The sequence below is a fragment of the Sinocyclocheilus rhinocerous genome, unplaced genomic scaffold, assembly GCF_001515625.1.
Source record: "Sinocyclocheilus rhinocerous isolate Xijiao unplaced genomic scaffold, SAMN03320098_v1.1 scaffold1263, whole genome shotgun sequence".
In the NCBI taxonomy this organism is placed as follows: Eukaryota; Metazoa; Chordata; class Actinopteri; order Cypriniformes; family Cyprinidae; genus Sinocyclocheilus; species Sinocyclocheilus rhinocerous.
Window position 1 is genome coordinate 129,234 of NW_015638558.1, and position 7,398 is coordinate 136,631.

Below are 7,398 nucleotides of genomic sequence, written 5' to 3' on the forward strand. Positions count from 1 at the left end.
CATTCATTCACAGTGAACGGAGCCGCTCTGAGACGCGGAAAACACCGGATCACGAGCCGATCGCGTGCGCTGCACAATGTGCGCGCTTCACTTTGAAACAAGCAGCGCAAACAGACTTGATAAGTCATATTACGCTTTCGGTTTTAATTCGTTTGTCCGATACTTGCCAAAGCAATGGCGTGATACGGTGACGCATTGCTGCCACACACATTTTTTTTTCACTCAGTTATGTCGTAATAACGACATCTTTTCTCGTAATAACGAGATGTTTTCTCGTTAAAAAGATACCTTTTCTCGTAATAACGAGATGTTTTCCCGTTATTATAGATATATGGTACATTATGTGAGCGAGCTAAGCGACTGTCCGCGCTGCTGTCGCCACAGTCTGACATAAACCAGGATCTGCAGGCGAAAGTCGAGGCAAGTTGTGGCATTTGCACTTGTTCTTTTGATAAGGCGACCAGATCACGAGCCCAACCTCGTATGATGTTCCCAGGCGCGCGCACATTTAACGACATTTAACACTCATATCTTCATCAGCGATCTTCATCATCACCATCCTCATCAGCCCTGGAAGACGTCGAGTCGTTTTGGACCCAAAAGTCATGGATGTATGGTTCTGTTCAGCGGTTCCAGTGTTCACCTGGAGGCTTCTCTTTCTTTCAAGCATCTTCCAGGGTTATTGGAGCTCCATGCTCGATTGTCCACTAACATGCAGCTGTTCGCCCATTGAGATCTATTGCAATAAGTCCGACAGTGGAAATTTCTTCCCTTTACTTGCTCTACAAGATCCGGCGAGCAATGGCAGTAACAATAATGACATCGAAGAGCTCTTCAGGAACATCACGTCCATGTAAGTGGGCTTCTGTGCGTCCCTCTCCTACTGCGCAAAATGTTGATAAATAAATATATATATATATTTCGCAGCTACTTCTTCATATAGTCAAACTTGGGTTCTATATCAAAGGTGCACTGTTATATCAACTTTTATGTTGTATATTATGCATTGCAAAACTAATTCGATGATTTAGACATTTGCAATCTCAGTAAAGACACCAAATAATGATTTCCCCCCCGTTTTATTTAAGAGCGTTTTAGCATATTACCAAACACTGAGGATATCGATGATGCTAATGCCGTTTTGCTGGTGCCAATTTTATGTCGTGCTTCTGCATTCATTAATGATCAAAGCGTGCAAGAACCTGTTTGCGTTCTCATTGATTTAATCAATGCAACCAAGTTTGTTTTTTTCATATTATTGAATGAAACCTCCTTAAGGAAATGCTCATTTTGAAATGACTGCAAGCGTACACATTGGAATTAGTAGCCTATTGTCCACTCCACCCTTATTGCTCGAAATGGATTGTTTGTAGGTGTTCATTAATATTCAATTCTAAACATAAATCCGTGACATTTATATTATAGAAGTGATTGCAGTGATAATGTAACGCCGGTAATGGATGATTTGAAGTGAGCAGCTGTGCACCAACAGGTTACAGATATTTCTTTCATTCAGCACTCTGGACAGCTCCTACAAACTGGGTGATTAAATTTACAGTCTTGATCTGTTATAAAACTTACATATTCATATAAAATATGAGAGTGATCTACCTGTTTTTCTTGCTGTCAGTCTATGTTTTCATCTGTCTGTTAGTCCATTTCATGGCTGGCTGTATATGCTATGACAGTGGTTTTTTTAGTGAACACATGATTTATTTAGATGCTGGCTCAGAAAATGGAGGGTATCCGTCAAAGTTTCAGTTTTTCAGGCAAAGTGTCTGTCCTTCGTGTGTGAAATTCTGTATAAGAGCTGGCTTGTCTTCCTCACTGAAGGTTTTTGAACCAAAATCTTTTAATTTTGTGTTCAGTTAAGTTTGGTCTGAGGCTAAATGAATGTATTTAGTGTATATTTGTAAGTTACCTAATATGTCTTTGAACCAAAATATTTAAATTTTATCATTGACATTGAGTTTAGACTGAGACTGAATGGATTTATTTAGTATAATTAACATTTGTAATGCATCTATTGCAAAGCAAGCAGTCTTCACTAAATTTAAGATTTCTAATGCATCTTTGATTTTTGCTGAGGTTGAGTTTAGTCTGGGTTTAGTTTTTGTCTGTATTTTATTATAATATATATATATATATGATTTACTGTTTTCTACATAAAATCATCTTTTATAAGATGAAGCACATTCTGTGAAAATGTAATCTTGATATCTTTAATATTGACTAAGACCATGTCAAAGATTGAGATCATAGTGAAATTAATGGTTAAAATGAAACTTTGATGCTTGTTATCTCATAATTATATTTTGAGACTTTAGCCTGGATTTCACAGAGAGGGTCACATATATATATTGCATATATATTGCATATATATCTTTTGCAATAGCGTCTTTTGCAATAGCGTTTTAAACTTATGACTTACTACAAGCACATCATCAAGTTTGTATGAGGCCGTTTTTGTGTTAAGTAGGTCAGGACTGCCATTTGAGAGTTAAGAAGAACATCAGGGTTTGGCTTTTTACTAGGAAGAAGCATAGCCTAACTATAATGGCACTGACCCTGTCTCTTCCCTGCAGACCCTGATATCCATGCAGTGCTGGATCCAAGTTGTCCTTTAAAGGAAATTTGTGCTCAAATTGGTTTGTCTCTCTTGTAATGGCTATAATAGGGATTTTTGTTGGGGAAGCTGATTGTAGATCAGTGTAAGCGGGCTACTCTGAGCCATCTGCGGGGGCCCCTCTTTTACTGAGGAATATAAATGAAGCACCTACCGAGGCAACAATCAAAAGACGCATTGATAACCTGTGGGAGCAGAGGAGGTTCAAAAAGGAAGTGCTTGAGATCTAGAAACGAGGCTCGGGTTGAGCTGTTTGAGCTTTTGAAGTTTGTTTTTTAAGGTGATTGTATTTTAATTAGCTTATGATGAATCATGGAGACAAACGATAGTTGTGTTCGACATACTGTACTGTAGAGTGGGAGAAACTGCCAGACAAGGCAGTCTATACACCAGTTTTCTTCAACATTTCATATATAAATAAAATCTTAAATCAACTTGCTATGAATTAAATCAGATCAAAAATCAAGAAGTTTATAAAATTACTTTATTTATTTATTTTTTGGCATTACGGCATTATTTTCTGCCAGCAACCAGCCCTCCCATACACACACAAAAAGTAACTAAATAAATAAAATAAACAAAAATAAAAAAAATCTAATTCTCATTATTGTAATGCAAATGTATATATGAATGTGTATTTATCAAGGCAATATGTATTCATATAATATGGTAAAAAATAATAAAAACAACAAAAAATATATTACTGTCTCTTACAGTAATGAGAATCTAATGAGAATCACAGCTGAGAATAATGATAATTACAACAAAAAACCCTCAAATGTAAAACATCCAGACACATTATGGCAATGAGAATTTTGAGGTAAATGTGGTAAATTCCCATGAACAATGTCAAATGCAAAAAAAAATTAGAATGGCCCTAAAAACAGGCTTAATTTGCTTTATGCAAAATGTGATTTATTTTACTTTTTCTTTTAATATTACAGTTAAATGTGATTGTCCATGATTTGCCTGTACCAATTTTTACTTGAACACTAAAATGGTCATGGCTCCTTGTTTAAAAAGTAATAATACACGTACAATAGCATGGGCTATTTCATCCATTCATGTTAAATGAATGAAAGTGAATGAATAAGATCCACGGCCATCATTTGTCATGATTATTGTGCTAGATTATGAGGTTTGAGCTCATTTCTCCATCCTAGCTTGGTCTCTGAACATGGACGTTCACTAAATGGGTGATGGGAAAGACTTTAGGAGATGATGACAATGCCTTGGTGGTCTATAGAAACAGTGAGGATTTGTTTTTGAACAGATCTTATAGCTCTCGTAAAGTCTGCTTTTTCTATTATAATCAGCAAATGTATCCCACAATGTAATGTAATAAAGAGTTGATTTACCCTGCTGTTTCTTTAAATGGAAATGTGCCCATGTCAAGCTCTGTCTGTGTGTTAATGGTGAGGTTTCTAGGTCAAAATGAGCACTATTCTTTATAATTAGAGAGCCTTCCGATAGCTAAAGTTCATCTGAAGGAGCTGCAGTGCTTAATGCAGCATAATGCATAATTATGTTGTATGATATGGATATAGAGAGCAGAAAGAAACTAGATCCAGAGCTTCTGTTTAATTTGAGCCAGTTTAAACTGGCATAACATTTGATTTGATCTAGCACCAATTGAGCCAAAACATGCCATAATTTTACTTGTCATTAGTTTTGAAAATGGCAATATTTTTACTTTAAAACCCTCACTGTAATGAAAATCAAGTTTTCAATATTGTTTAATATCTAGTGTTTTTTATATGCTTAAAGACAAACCATGTGCAAATTCATTAGTCAACACCATTTTTTTTCCTTAAAACTGCGGTGCACCAAAGACAGTCTCAGAATTGTGATTTGAAACAACCCCCGTTTCCTGTTGTCACAAACATGTGACCAATTCCATCTACTTGCAGCTTGGGGCTTTTCATATCATTAGCAAAGTGCTTCTACCTAAAGATGTTGATTTTTCAAAGAACGGGAACATGGTTTGTGAACATTAGCAACACATATTAGCTGTTTGTCATAGTCAAGCTAAAGGCTAATGATAACAATACCATTACATGTCTGCCTGTATAATTCACTCTTCCTCTTCATCTCTGAAATCAGTTTCTGGTTCAAACCTATTTGGATGAATTAATCCAATACTGGCATTTACCATTGTGTAGCGTTTACTATTTCAGTTAACCGATTGAAAATGGATCTGGTAGTCCAAGGTGGGGACTAATTTGCATATTCATGACCCCTTGTATACTAAATGCGGTAATATTCAAGGAATTTTAATGGAACACGCATTAAAATATGTCAATTTGATAGTCAAAGATGAGTTTTAAGGAATAAAATTAGTGACTGCAGGGGGACTTTAAAAATTAATTAGAGATAAAATGAATTGTTCTGAACACAAATGTTTCATTTAATTTTCTCTAAAGAAACAGTTTTCAATAATTTCCATCATAGTTTCCCTTCTATGTCCTGTTTTGTCCCACGTCTCAAGAATCAGTGCAAGATGAGGGTAGAGAGTAAAAAAACATGACAATTTTCAAATTAAATGAGCAAAATATCTCATTAAAAAGATCACATCATGAAAAAATAATATGGTAGCTGTAGGAAATAAAATGGGAGGCACACATCTCACATTAGTGATTTTTACCCTTGGTGTCTGTTTCTCAAGGCAGTAAAAAACAAATCTACATACAGTATAGTTTAATGGCTGCAGCAGCAGTATGACAGCAGAGCGACGCCACAATGACACTCTTTTCGACGCTGCACAGACTTAGTCTGCCACCACAAGACTCGACTTTCAAGATGGCATTATTTCACCATGAAATATTGAACACTTTGAATCCATGAACAAAATGCCTTTGATCCTCCTTTTCTAGGTCACATAAAATCCTACATGCCACAAATTCCTTACCAACACAACTATTTTTAGATCCAATTTAATTAACATTTTCTCTCCTTGAATTTCCTAATTCCTCCTAATTTGTGCACACTATGCTAGTAATGATTGCAATTTAAGCTAATAGGGTAAAGACCTAGGCTGCGAAGTTTTGGATGCGGTCCACAAGACTGTATATTACAAAATGCATCACGGTCCTACCTGCTGCATAACATGCTTGAATAGATTTCAGCTGCCGTTTGACAGAACCTCAGACATATAGGTTCATATAATATCATGAAATGAAATCTGTCAGACATTCACGCGTGCCTTCTTTCCTTCAAGAATATAAGATGAGTAGATATGGAGATTGAAATTGAAATATGCCAGGAAGATTTTAAATGGAAAATGTCCTATCCTATTAAAAGTATGTACGGTTCTTGTCATGTGTGAGATTCTCCAAGGGCTTGGAATATGTGAGAAATAGATGTATGAAAGTGTCTCAGAATCCGACTTGACATATATTACATGAAAAGACTGCTGTCACTGTCACTGTTTTTGACTTTATATTAAACGTCTCCGTTATTATAATCCAGCTTCAGGCACCGTACTTACATGACTTGTCTCTGTTATGCGTCTGTATACTGACTGTGTTTTAGAACCCGTTCACTGCCAACCTTTAAGGCAGCATCCTAAATATAATAGAACCTTGTAAGTGACTAATTTGAAACACTTTACAAAACCAGCAACTCATACAAATAGCTCTCCTCACACAAAGACTCACAAGTGATTGTATAAAAAACTATTTTTAGATCAGAACATTTTATTAGTATTTGAAAACCGAAATATAGAATATATTGTAATTCTCTCTCTCTCTTTCTCTCTCTCTCTCTCTATATATATATATACACAGTATATATATATATATATATTTATTTATACATGTTTGTGGTTGTGTAAAAGTCTGGAAAATCTTGCATCGCCTTCACTGGGAAGGACACAAGTGACATGGCCTCAGAAGTTAAAAATAAAGCATCTTGAGAGGCATCATAATTATCTATCTACCTGTTGGAACAGACTTTGTGTCAGTAGCATGCCTGTAAAATGCTGTCTAGGTAGGCAGCTCACTAGATTTATAGAGTCATTGTGGCTCTTTATGGAATCTGATAGTTTTTTCTGTTTTGATGATGGATTTCAAAATGTTTTATATTTTATTTTAATTTGCAACCAATTGTAGAAATTCCCTGGTTGGCCACATGGTTAGTTAAGCTTGGCACAGTGTTTTGATCATTATTTTACAGTCGACAACGGGGCCATTAATGTTAAAAGCACCCAAAAACCTTTGAAATAAGTCATTTAGCTGTTGATTACAACAGCTATTGTGTTTCCCCTCGATTCAGCTCAAAAGGATCAGTGTAAGCAGGCATAATGAAAAGAAAAGGATCAAATCTTACAGAAAGCTGCTTTTATGTGTCCCACAGGGACCACAATGGAAACGCACCACTTACGAACCACTATTTCGCAGTTGGGCTGCTTGATTTCTCACAATGCATATCCATCCTTACTTTATTTGAACCAGAATGAAGTTAGTTAGCATTTGTTGTATGCGTGGGGAACTAGAGGAAGTTAGTGTACACTTGTGAGTGAACACACACTATGTTTGCTGTCCCAGCCAGTGGGCTGCAAATTATGATCAACAGCATGCAGGGGTGTGAAGTAACGAATTACAAATACTCACGTTACAGTAATTAAGTAGTTTTTATCAGTAATTGTACTTTTTTGAGTAGTTTAAAAATTGTGTACTTTTACTTTTACTCGAGTACATTTTAAGTGATGTATGGGTACTTTTACTCCGCTATTTTCCTACGTTTGTGGTCGTTACATGCTTATTTTAATTTAA

The 7,398-nt window shown here is 35.9% G+C and overlaps 1 long non-coding RNA gene across 1 annotated transcript in view; it reads left to right on the forward strand.

The window, feature by feature from the left end:
* The first annotated feature begins 824 nt into the window (after window positions 1–824).
* The window catches only part of LOC107749692 (uncharacterized), a 24,394-nt gene continuing 17,820 nt past the window's right edge, over window positions 825–7,398 (forward strand). The window contains exon 1 of the long non-coding RNA XR_001641071.1: window positions 825–853. This is a non-coding gene — a long non-coding RNA (uncharacterized LOC107749692). The remainder of the gene's footprint in view (window positions 854–7,398) is intronic.